The sequence below is a fragment of the Oncorhynchus keta genome, chromosome 19, assembly GCF_023373465.1.
Source record: "Oncorhynchus keta strain PuntledgeMale-10-30-2019 chromosome 19, Oket_V2, whole genome shotgun sequence".
NCBI lineage: Eukaryota > Metazoa > Chordata > Actinopteri > Salmoniformes > Salmonidae > Oncorhynchus > Oncorhynchus keta.
Window position 1 is genome coordinate 42,248,148 of NC_068439.1, and position 13,594 is coordinate 42,261,741.

General features: G+C 41.6%; 1 pseudogene; it reads right to left on the minus strand.

The window, feature by feature from the left end:
• Positions 1–226: 226 nt before the first annotated feature.
• On the minus strand, positions 227–9,384 carry LOC118398321 (homocysteine-responsive endoplasmic reticulum-resident ubiquitin-like domain member 2 protein; annotated as a pseudogene).
• Between the last annotated feature and the right edge of the window lie 4,210 nt (positions 9,385–13,594).

The window sequence follows — 13,594 nt, forward strand, 5'->3', positions numbered from 1 at the left end:
AGCTAGCAGTGTCTCCTACGTTAAGGACGACAAATAGCTGGCTAGCTAACCTCTGTAAATTCTAAATATCAATTCAGTAGTAATACCAGGTGCACAACAAGTAGTGACGTCATCTTGGCAGTGGAGATAGCCCGTCAAATAACAAGCAAACAGACATCTTCAGTATATAAACAGGATCTTCAGTACATTAACAGAATCTTGAAAAATGACTGGTACATCCCAGGTATGCGTTTTGACCTCTGTGTGTGGATTTATTTACCTGAGTTAGCAAAACAAACTGGGCAAAAGGCCAAGGAAGAAGGAACAACACATTGCAAAGCACCAAGAATTACTAGGGATCTTCCTCCAGGGTTGGAACGCCTAATAAATGGTGCAAAGACTACAGTATTATTTGCATTAATCATCAGTGACATGTATTCATTTATCTAAGTGAACATATATCTAACTGAATATTTATCTATAAAAAATCAATATGGTTTTGAAAAGAGTGGTGAAGCCCAACATGGTTATACGTTCCATAGTATGTATGTCGTGAAGCTAATAGCAGTGACGCTATTACTGTGTAACTCTGTTAGGGCAACATCTGAAAAATAGCGCACTTGGTAGTGTGCACCGCACCAGTGCTCGACCAGTCTGCAAAAGTCAACATCATCTACGACAGAGAACGGTTGATTGTCAAGGTCAATGAATTCCATTATCTTGGCTTTAATGGATTTCGCCTTAATTGCCTCACTGAAATGTTCTTACTCTTTCAAATGACTGCTCGACTCAGATGGAAAAATACTGAACAACACAATAGCAGGAACTGAGCAACTGTTATAACTAGGCTGCGATACCAGGACAGTAAGAATCTATACATCGACGGAGGGAGGACTCCAAGAAGTGCCAAGAGGTGGGGACCCGCCTGAGCGCCTGCGATAGGCTGAGCAAGTCTAAACCACGCTCAGCCTCTACTGTGATAGACATTGTTCCAACCCGTCTGTTGACCTATCACAGTATAAGAACAACTGTTTACGTACATCCTGTCAGTTCCCCGTTCTGCCCTGCGTGGTATTATAGTGAGCCCATATATACGAAAGTTGCATTTGCCATTTATTGCTGAGCTAATAAAAAATAAATAGTATACATTCGTGACTCATTGTTATATTTATCCTGATACCAGATTCAAATTTACACAACTCTAACAATGCTCATGACCTTTACCAACAAACGAACGCCAAGGTTCCATTTTACCAGATTACGTGCCAAACACATCACAACAAATATGATTTAGGGTACTTTCCAACGGATTTCTTGAAGTTTATATTAAAATAATACACTTATTATACAATTTAACAATTATTGCAACTATACAGACAGTACATACTTGATCATTCTTTCACACAGAAATAGGGCTCATTATCATTGTAATAAACAGACAATATTACACAGCGATCAATGTTCTCCGTCTCCTTACAAGTCATAGTTTCCTATACTACAACGATCGAGAAGATCATACTGAAGAATATTTAGATCTCATGACATTGAACATTTCAAATGATGTCCTTTTCCCCCAAAAGTGTCATGTTGTTCACTTCAACGCTTTTTTGTCTGTGACCGTTCAGTTCTTCGGTAGTGCACTGTGATCCGGTAGATTGTACAATGATTGTGTAGACCTAGGGGTGAACTCACTGGGCATACTAAAGATAGTGTATTCAGTCCAGTCACTAGTGCCATTCTGACTTCCATGGCTCATTGCCTCAGTTGGCAGCATTTTGGGGGGCCCCTCAGGTATAAGAGACATGAAGAACGTGACAATAAATGACCAAGTTGTAGAGAGGAAGCCAACATGGGGAATAACCATTGGGATCCTCTGGTCCTTTCTCTCCACTGTCCGCATCGTCATCCCCTAAGCCGTCATCCATCACCTGCTCCTGTGTAGGTCAAACAACACAAACTGTAAAAATGAATCGATTGTTTCCCCCTCTTACAATTGTAATCATTCACCATAGCAATACCATATTACGTTACCAGACAAGCATTACATAAATCATGCATCACTGCTATTGCAAATTAGATTACTGTATCATTCCGGGGGTTCTGTCCTGACATTCAAAAGCACTTAAACTAGAGTTAAAAGGTCAGAGGTCACAGATGACCTACCATCTCTTGGAGGTCATGATGAAGGTCAACCTCCATCTCGTCCTGGTGGGGCCCGTCCCCAGGGTTCCGAAGTTCGTTCTCCGGGTTAAAGGGGGAACCACGCTGCTTGGTGCCTAACGAAAACACAGAGAAACAGCCAATAACAAACCCTGTGATACATAATGGGTGACCATTTCATAACACATTTGTTGGGTCAAAGAGCCAAGAAGACCCGGATAGAAATGTATAGGGTTAAAATAAAGTATTCAGAACAATCTCACTTTCCATTTACACAATTTGTACAAATACACTTAGTATACCAAACATTAGGAACACCTTCGCTAATATTGAGTTGCACCCCCTTTTGCCCCCAGAACAGCCTCAATTCATTGGGGAATGGACTCTACAAGATGTTGAAAATGTTCCACAGGGATGCTGGCCCATGTTGACTCCAATGCTTCTCACAGTTGTGTAAAATTGTCTGGATGTTCTTTGGGTGGTGGAACATTCTTGATACACTCTGGAAACTGTTGAGGGTGAAAAACTCAGCAGTGTTGCAGTTCCCGGTTTAAAGACACTTACATTTTTTGTCTTGCCCATTCACCCTCAGAATGGCACACATACACAATCCATGGCTCAATTGTCTCAAGGCTTATATATCAGTCTCCTCCCCTTCCTCTATACTGATTGAAGTGGATTTTTTACATTTAACTAGGCAAGTCAGTTAAGAACAAATTATTATTTACAATGACGGCCTACCCTGGGCCAAACCCGGATGACGCTGGGCCAATTGTGATGCACGGCCGGATGTGGAGCAGCCTGGATTAGAACCAGGGACTGCAGTGACGCCTCTTGCACTGAGATGCAGTGCCTTAGACCGCTGCGTCACTCCGTAACATCCATAAGGGATCCTGGCTTTCACTTAGTCAGTCGGTAATGGAAAGATCATGCTCCCAGAGCTGTATAGCTATCTCTTTCGATATTGGCAAGACAGCACATACATCCGAGTTCTGGGGAAAGTCTAGTATGTCACCGCTAAGGACACACAGCATTAATTTGATAGGGTGCAGGGAAATACTCACAGGTATAGCAGCAACATGGCGCCAATCACCATGACGAAGCGGCTAAAGGATGAGTAAAAGTAGACTATGCTGAGCAAGATGGCGGAGCATGACACAGTGTACACCCAGTCCAGCCAATCACAGTTCTGATCTTCGTCGTTCAGCAGCGCCTTCCGCTCCCTGGGCGTTCAACTGGATGTTGGGGTCGCCTTGGCGCGCCTCCAGGGGAGGCGGGTTCAGAGGATCTGATTGGCCAGGCTGGGCCGAGAGCAGGTCAGGCCTGAGATGGTGAGACGAGGCAGCCAACATCTGACTGAAGGGCGAGGGAGAAAGACAGAGAGAGAGAGAGGGAGAGAGACAGAGAAAGGAGAGAGAAATTAATGTAAAGAGAAACTGGATTAGTAGCTAGGTTTCCATCTAATTGTTGACAGATTTCATGCGAATATTATAAAATCCACATAAAAAACTATATTTGTGCATGAAGGCGTTTCCACCGCCATTTATCGCACTATTCATTTTCACGACACAAAAAGATCCCATGTCGTACAAACATTTTCTGTCGACAACTATGAAATTGTACCGACACTTCCTCGTTCCATCAGCATGGTCGTGACTTTTTTTTCCATGAGTCAGATCATTCGTCCACCTGAGAACCTGGTTTGTTTTATATAGAGAAGATCTGAAAGTGAGATCATTGTGATTGAATCTCAGTGATTCCATGACACAGCATGGGTAATTGAGCATATTGTCACACAGCTATTGGGAGACAGCACACTTACTAGTGCATGTAGTACTGCCGGGCGTACACCTGCTGCCACCACAGCAGCATCATGGGATTGTACTGTATGTCAGGGTAGGCTGGCATGTTGGTGGGAGGGCCTTGCTGTGGCGGGAACTGGTTCCACATGTAGCTGCAAGGTAAGTACACAGCTGCGGGGTAAGGGGTTTGGGTATTATCAGAAGACAACAAGCACATTAACACATAAAAAAACACACAAATCTATTGTGAAGTGAGAGCTCTCAACAGTAGTTCACCTCTTGGCCAATCATAACGTGTCCAGAACCAACCGTGTTGGTGTATAAGGACTTACCCTTAAAGGCAGGGTGTGGTGCATGGTTAGGGGCGGGGCTTGTCCTATGTCTCAGCCCGTCAAAGCTCTCTTCAGAGGAGGTTGATTGACTCTGGGAGGGGACACTGGGGCTATGACCCATCTGAGAAAACAGACAAATACGTTTGGAACTCTACTTTTTTATTTCACCTTTATTTAACCAGGTAGGCCAGTTGAGAACAAGTTCTCATTTACAACTGCGACCTGGCCAAGATAAAGCAAAGCAGTGCGACAAAAACAACAGAGTTACACATGGGATAAACAAACATACAGTCAATAACACAATAGAAAAATCTGTATACAGTGTGTGCAAAACGAAGTAAGGAGGTAAGGCAATAAATAGGCCAATAGTGATTACAATTACAATTGACCTATTTACACTGAAGTGTTATGTGAAGATGAGGATGTGCAAGTAGAAAATACTGGTGTGCAAAAGAGCAGAAAAACAAAAACAAATATGGGGATGAGGTAGGTAGTTGGTTGGATGGGCTATTTACAGATGGGCTGTGTACAGTTGAAGTGATCGGTAAGCTGCTCTGACAGCTGACTCTTAAAATTAGCGAGGGAGATATAAGTCTCCAGCTTCAGTCATTTTTGCAATTCGTTCCAGTCATTGGCAGCAGAGTCATTGGCAGCAGAGAACTGGAAGGAAAGGCAGCCAAAGTATGTGTTGGCTTTGGGGATGACCAGTGAAATATACCCGCTGGAGCGCGTGTTACGGGTGGGTATTGCTAAGGTGACCAGTGAGCTGAGATAAAGAGGGGCTTTACCTAGCAAAGACTTATAGATGACCTGGAGCCAGTGGGTTTGGCAACGAATATGTTGCGAGGACCAGCCAACGAAAGCATACAGGTCGCCATGGTGGGTAGTATATGGGGCTTTGGTGACAAAACGGATGGCACTGTGATAGACTGCATCCAATTTGCTCAGTAGAGTGTTGGAGGCTATTTTGTAAATGACATCGACGAAGTCAAGAATCGGTAGGATAGTCAGTTTTACGAGGGTGTTTGGCAGCATGAGTGAAGGATGCTTTGTTTGCGAAATAGGAAGCCGATTCTAGATTTAATTTTGGATTGGAGATGCTTATTGTGAGTCTGGATCGAGAGTTTACAGTCTAACCAGACACCTAGGTATTAGCAGTTGTCCACATATTCTAAGTCAGAACCATCCAGAGTAGTGATGCTATAGTCGGGTGGGCGGGAGCGGGCAACAATCCGTTGAAGAGCATACGTTTTGTTTTACTAGCATTTAAGAGCAGTTGGAGGCCACAGAAGGAGTGTTGTATGGCATTGAAGCTCGTTTGGAGGTTTGTTAACACAGTGTCCAGAGGAGGGCCAGATGTATACAGAATGGTGTCATCTGCGTAGAGGTGGATCAAAGAATCACCCGCATCATTGATTTATACAGAGAAAAGAGTCAGCCCGAGAATTGAACCCTGTGGCACCCCCATAGAGACTGCCAGAGGTCCGGACAACAGGCCCTCCAATTTGACACACTGAACTCTGTTTGAGAAGTAGTTGGTGAACCAAGCAAGGCAGTCATTAGAGAAGCCAAGGTTGTTGAGTCTGCCGATAAGAATGCGGTGATTGACAGAGTCAAAAGCCTTGGCCGGGTCATTGAAGACGGCTGCACAGTACTGTCTTTTATCGATGGTGGTTATGATATCATTTAGGACCTTGAGCGTGGCTGAGGTGCACCCATGACCTGCTCGGAAAACAGATTGCATAGTGGAAAAGGTACGGTGATTTTCAAAATGGTCAGTGATCTGTTTGTTAACTTGGCTTTCAAAGATTTTAGAAAGGCAGGGCAGGATGGATATAGGTAAATAACAGTTTGGGTCTAGAATGTCTCCCCCTTTGAAGACAGGGATGACCGCGGCCACTTTCCAATCTTTAAGAATCTCAGACGATATGAAAGAGAGGTTGAACAGACTAGTAATAGGGGTTGCAACAATGGCGGCGGATAGATTTATGAAGAGAGGGTCCAGATTGTCTAGCCCAGCTGATTTGTAAGGATCCAAAGTAGAAGTCCTAACCGACTTGCCAAAACTATAGTTTGTTAACAAGACATTTGTGGAGTGGTTGAAAAACTAGTTTTAATGACTCCAACCTAAGTGTATGTAAACTTCCAACTTCAACTGTATGTATGTATGTATGTATGTATGTATGTATGTATGTATGTATGTATGTATGTATGTATGTATGTATGTATGTATGTATGTATGTATGTAGATTACCAGACGAGAGTGATTTTAAGTGCTCAGTGTTTACTGAGCAGGAACCATAAGGAAATCAGAGAACAAAGGAATCTCACTGCCCTCCTTCCAGCCGGACGTCAAATCTACACCCTTTCAAGGCAAGAATCTTTTCAAATACAGGCCCAGCACAACCTTTCATTATTGCTTTATCCTCCTCCTCCCACCTCTCTTTTATCCCCATAGTTAGTTATTTCAGGTTATTCTACTGTTTGAGACATTATTTTGGTCGTGGTGGTGAGTTTTAAAAATGAATCTCCATTGGTAATAGGTTCACATCACAGACATTAGGCTCTCAATTTTAGTAATATGATGTGACATGAATTCAAAAGTGTTGGCCTAGATATAAAACGGATGTTTATCCAGGTTAGGAAATCATCACTGTGTAGCAAAATGCAATTGCAGGGGTACAGAGGATGTTAGTGCAGAAAATGTGATGGTGAATTCAGCAAAGACTAAATTAAGCTAGATAAGACTGTCAGTATTCTGCAGTCCTTTTTTCCCAGACAAATAAACGAGGTAAATAAAACACACGGTTTATAAACCTATACTACTAATTGGCTCATTCACATCAAAGCAAACCCGAGATAGGTTCTGTTTCTCTCTCCAACTAATAGGATTAAGCACACTCGTTGAAAAATATTCACGTCAACAACGGATTCAATTCAAATTCGTCCTGGACTACTTGGCTATGTATCCTACTTATAGCCAACTCCTGCATCAGATCACAATGCATCCAGTCACTTGCACCTTTGTACTACAGCTAATCCCCACTGATGGCTGCTGTAACTGTGCATACAAATGCAGCCCAGGAAGGAGTAGGCCTGATCCACTGGGCACAGATGTCAGTTCAACATCTAGTTTTGATTTACATTTGGTTGAGTTATCAACTAAAGTGAATTCAATGTGAAATCAACTAAACATTTCACCATGTCATTGGATTCAGGTTCAAACTTGGGTGGGGAATTTTTTTTTAAATAGACTACGTTGATGATTTTTTGCAAATCCAATTCATTTTCCACATTAATTCAAAGTCATCACAGATTTTTTGGGGGGGTTGAAATTACGTGGAAACCATGTTGATTCAACCAGTTTTTGCCCAATGGGATGTCAGTAGCAGTTTGACATTTGTGACACTGATAGTCTGCCTATATAATGTTTCAGGGAGAGCGACAAATTGTCCCAGGTGGCTGTAACCTCCATTAATTAAAATTTTAAATAAACAGGGAAGTGATTTTCAGAATCAAGACATCCCACATCAGAGTGGACATGGCTCTATTGTTCTATTTGATTTAATCTACCATGCAATATATTTCTAACTGAATGTTCAAACCCCATCTGAACCAATTACTTTTTTATATACATTACTGATCTGAACAGACCTCAAGGGAAATGAAAACTGAGACCAATCTCACTGTATGTAAGCCATAACCTACTCACCGGTTTTGTGAGATACAGGTTTTTAGTTTATCCACTGTCCAGTTCAGGAAGCAGTTGATTGTCTGGTCATCATACTTCTGGTCGGGTGCCTTAATAACAAGGATTACAGAACTTTCGGCAACACCCTGGTCCATGTTTTACACCATCTGTTAGTGTCCTCCTGGAGTCTTATGGTGCCTTGCATATATAGCCCAGAGATGTTGGGCTGGAACAACAGAATGGTCTCTTCCAATGCGGACGACGACTAAATGCTATCCAGCTGCAAGATATAACATTAGCTGATACTTGGCCACCGCATTGAAACCTGAAAAAAATATTAAAGACACATTGTTATGGGAAATTAACACTGTGTTATGCAAGTAGATTTGAGTTGCACAGGCTACATACCGAGCTACGGTTTGTCAGAAAATAAAGAGTCAGGCGGAATGAGGATCACATCTCTGATTGTTATTTCTTAGTTAACTAACGTTAGCTGGCTACAGCTAATAATAATCTACCATGTGTAACTTTTATTTTTTTAAAGCGACCCTTCTGAGTTATGACATTGGGAGGAAGGGAAAGGGGGACACATAGTCGGTTGTACAACTGCATGCCTTTAACTGAAATATGTCTTCCGCATATAACCCAACCAACCCCTCTGAATCAGAGAGGTACGGGGGGCTGCCTTAATCGACAAGCCTAGATAGTACTTATTAAACAATCAAGCTAATTTACGTTAGCTTGCCATTTCATTTAGCACGGATATTTGATGTTTGTTCGCTATCTCGGTACCAGCCTATACTACCAGCAGAAGTAAGCTATCAGAGTTAACGTTTGTTAGCTAGCTAACAACAGTTATCTTTGGTTATCCTCAACTCAACGTTCTGGCAATGATGATGGTCAGTCTTTCGCAATGTCAGGCCGATAAAATGTCTGTAACCACCTTAGCTTCCAGCGGCTGTACTTAGCCTTGATCACCGTAAAGCTCAATTACTGTACTTTGCCTTGATCACCTGTAAAATTAAATTACAAGTCCTTCAATATAATCTGTATATCCGAACAGTTGTTGTTGTTAGCCTGCTATCCAGCCGAAAGCTGAAAGAAAGCGGACATATACGTCATCGTGTCCGAAACAGCTGTTCCTCCTTACATCCGGAACTCTAATAATCGAATGGTCCGTGCTAACCGGGTTCCTTGGGACTTCCAGAAGTTTACAATGAGTTATTAAGGTTAGGGGCTACGTGTTAAGAACTCTTGCAGGGTGTTGGTTGGGAGACAATGGCTGGCTACTTTGAATAATTTAAAATATAAAAGATACTTTGATTTTTGGTTACTACATGATTCTTTAAGTTTTTTTTCATAGTTGATATCTTCACTATTATTCCACAATGTAGAAAATGGTAAAAAATAAAGAGAACCCCTGAAATTAGTAGGTGTGTCCAAACTTCTGTCTGGTACTGTATGTGGAGACGTTGAAGAGTCAGAGGGGCAAGAGGCAGCCTTGTTGAAAATGTGGTGGTGGATGCATTGCAACCAGTTGCTAGTGTTTTAAGTCAATTGAGTTATCTGGGTACACTCATTGTGAAGAAAGTGGATTTTGTGTCATTTATAGCCACAATTGTAAAGCACACGTGCCTAAGAAGTTAGACATATCTGCAACAGAGGTTTTCGGGGCTCTTAAGAGTTTACGGCAGAAGCACTGCAAGGACTATTGTCGCTAGGAAATGTCCGTGAATTCTCCAAACAATTCAAACTGATGTGTGGTGTAGCCTTACTTTGGCCTGAATGTTTTGATAAATGTAATTCTCTTTCGGACAAGGTGGGTTTTATCAATATATTTGCCTCAATTTTCTCAAAAAAAATGTGAAATGCTAATAAGTAACAGAAGACCTCAGCAAGACTACACATTCCTGCAGGTCATCTCTGCGCAATCAGAGACCTGTGCCCAATCCATGTGCTGTATTAATTCATTGAATAAAGGGTTGTTCTTCTTCAGTCCCCTTTCTCTGTCTTTGTTAGTCATTGCCTAAACTTTATCTAGCTACAGTTGATGTCAGAAGTTTACATACACTTCTGTAAACTTCATTCAAATGTATTTTTCAACCACTCCACAAATTTCTTGTTAACAAACTATAGTTTTATTTTTTTATTAAAATTATTACCCCCTTTTTCTCCCCGATTTCGTGGTATCCAATTGTTAGTAGCTACTATCTTGTCTCATTGCTACAACTCCCGTACGGGCTCCGGAGAGACGAAGGTTGAAAGTCATGCGTCCTCCGATACACAACCCAACCAAGCCGCACTGCTTCTTAACATAGCGCGCATCCAACCCGGAAGCCAGTGCCCCAATGTGTCGGAGGAAACACCTTGCACCTAGCAACCTTGGTTAGCGCGCACTGCTCCTGGCCCACCACAGGAGTCGCTGGTGCGTGATGAGACAAGGATATCCCTTGTCTTTTAGAAATACTTTTGTAACCCTTTCCAGCTTTATGCAAGTCAACACTTCATCTTCTTCTGAGATCTCTTATGTTTGAGGCATGGTTCACATCAGGCAATGCTTCTTGTGAATAGCAAACTCACATTTTGTGAGTTTTCTTTATAGGTCAAGGCAGCTCATTACATTTACATTTACATTTAAGTAATTTAGAGTGTTTTCATTCACCTTATGACATCCAGGGAACAGCCACTCAAGGCAGCTCCAACCAACATCTCCAATCTCGTCTCACTGATTGGACTCCAGGTTAGCTGACCCCTGACTCCCACTTGGCTTTTGGAGAAGTCATTATCCTATGGGTTCACATACTTTTTCTAACCTACACTGTGAATGTTTAAATTATGTATTCAATATAGACAAGAAAAATACTAAAATGTGTGTTTTATTAGTTTTAAGCACACTATATCTGTCTATTGTTGTGACTTAGATGAAGATCAAATAAGATTTAATGACCAATTTATGTAGAAATTGAATTTGAAAGTTCTATTACCCAAACCACCTGTGTATCCCAAGTTCTTTGTCCCATCTTGAGACCGGTCCTCGTTTGAACAATTTATTTGACTTTGGTGACCGAATAATCTTCAGAGCTTTGGAGAGGGAACAGTTGAAATGGGTTTGAAAACCTCTGTCAAATTCAGTGACAGTGGTACACTACAGCAGTGCAATTTGACTTGACACCACTAGATGACAGAGAAGATCTAGAAGAGATAATAGTCAATTGAACTCTTGAATAGTTGATTGGTAGCTAATAGTAAGACGAGTTCAATTAGGTGGGTGAGTGCAATGGGTTCATTATGTGGCAAAACTATATCTTCAGATAAAGATGGGAAGTTAGTGGCTGCATTCCAAATGGCACCTAATTCCCTACTTTTGACCATGACCAATATTATTTTTTAAAGTAGGGTGCTATGTAAGAAATAGGGTGCCATTTGGGACACAGGCACCCCCTTTTCTATTTCTTTCTAATATATTTGACTTGTTTTATATTCAGTGGTTCAGACCTGGAACCAACTTATTACTACTGAGCACTATGACTGTGGGATTGAAAATAACAAATTTGGAGAGTTTTGTTGGCTTTTACCTACAAAGTACTTACAGCGAGAGTTTTTTTCAGTTTGGGAAAAAATACTTTAAAATTCTACAAGTGGGTAAGTTCCGCTTATAGATCTTGCTGAATCAATTCATTACAAAATGGCACAGGAAGATGGTTCTCTTGACAAGAAAATATACACTGAGTATACAAAACATAGACTGACCAGGTGAATCCAGGTGAAAGCTACGATTTTGATGTTGATGTCACTTGATAAATCCACTTCAATCAGTGTAGATGAAGGGGAGGAGACATGTTAAAGACTGATGTTTAAGCCTTGAGACAATTGAAACATGGGGTGTGTATTGCCATTTAAGTGCCTTTGAACGGGGTATGGTAGTAGGTGCCAGGCACACCAGTTTGTGTCGAGAATTGCAACACTGCAGGGTTTTTGACACTCAACAGTTTCCCGTGTGTATCAAGAATGTTCCACCACCCAAAGGACATCCAGCCAACTTGACACAACTATGGGAAGCATTGGAGTCAACATGGGCCAGCATCCCTGTGTAATGGGGTCATCACTTTTTAACATGATTCAGTATTTATTTATTTTGGTTCAGAAAGTTGGGTTGGAATTCCAGGTGCAAACAGTAAGCCACGTAGAATATCGAAAATACCCCCCGCTCTTCTTATGTAGAAGGGGCTTGTTGAGAGTGCATGACAGTACAGAGGTAATCTTCCTGTCAATTGTCTTTCTACCACGTATGCCTGGGGAAGACACTGATGGTTCCAAGAGGCGCTACATGTTACCGAAGAGACTGCACATACTAGTCACTCTAATGGTCCACACTGCATTAGTGGCTAAGAGATGTCCAATTTATTTTATATTCTTTGCCCTGTGTGAATACGTCCATTTATTCCCTCAACACAAATAATTGTTCACACTGCAGCTCCAAAACCCTCCATGGGCATTACTCTTAGGTGAGAAACCTCCTGTGTGTTACTGGTGTTGTAGGAAATTGCAACAATAGGAGGGGTCCAAATGAGAACAGCAATAGATGTGAGATGGGATTTACATGACTTTGCGTAACAAGGCTTTTTACTCGTCTAACTCTTTACTCTCAAGCTTTTTTTCAGATTTGTCAACAGGTGAAGAACATAATGAAAACCTCCACTGCAATTCCATATATCTTGGTCCCAATCTTATCCAACCTATTCAGCAGGCTGGTAAACAAATAAAGGACAATTCGGGAAGATGTGCTTGTGAGTTTGAATTAAGTTTAATTTATATGCCCTGAAGAAAACAAGTGATAGACAACAATACTGATTAAAAACAGTATGGTTGGAAGCCCAAGGGTTTATATGAAAACCACAACACAAAAAAACAATATTCAATACAGTATACGATTAAAAGAAATACAGTATACAATAAAAATGTTTAAAACAGGTAACAAAACCTACTACAAATGTATAAATGAATTGACAAAAAAAATAAAATGGTTGCTATAGTGTACAGTAGTTCCATCTGATATGATGTCTGGTATGTACAGTAGACTGATCTTCAATTGTTGAGGGTTGTGTAGGCTAGTCCACACAATATGCAGAGTTTTAGTCCATCCTGGTCTCTTAGTAACAATTGACCTATAACTTAAATAAGACATCGGCAAGGACACAAAGGCACTTGCGAGGCAAACAATGTCAAAATAGCTTTTCTTGAAGAATCGTTTTTTATTTGACATAGTTTCCAGTGGCTTCTGTTATGGGGTTGCTGTTACCGGAGGCTCCCCTTTGTGTTCAGGCCACTAAAATAGAGGTTAATCGTAAGTAGGTTGCCTTGTGCGAGCCCGGGATGGCGCATAGGAGCAGGAGCCTATCGCCTCTTTCTGTAGCGTGAGTCAGCTATAATGTACAAGTACACCCTCTGGACGAGACACTAGTCTATCACAGGGCCTTACCCCCAATCTACAGTGTCTCCTTAATGCTGAGTGACCATGCAGAGACATATCTATCGGGTCCCATTTTTACGGTCTTTGGTATAACTCGGCCAGGCATCAAACTCCCAAACTTCCAATCTCTGGCAGACACTCTAACCACAAGGCCACTGAG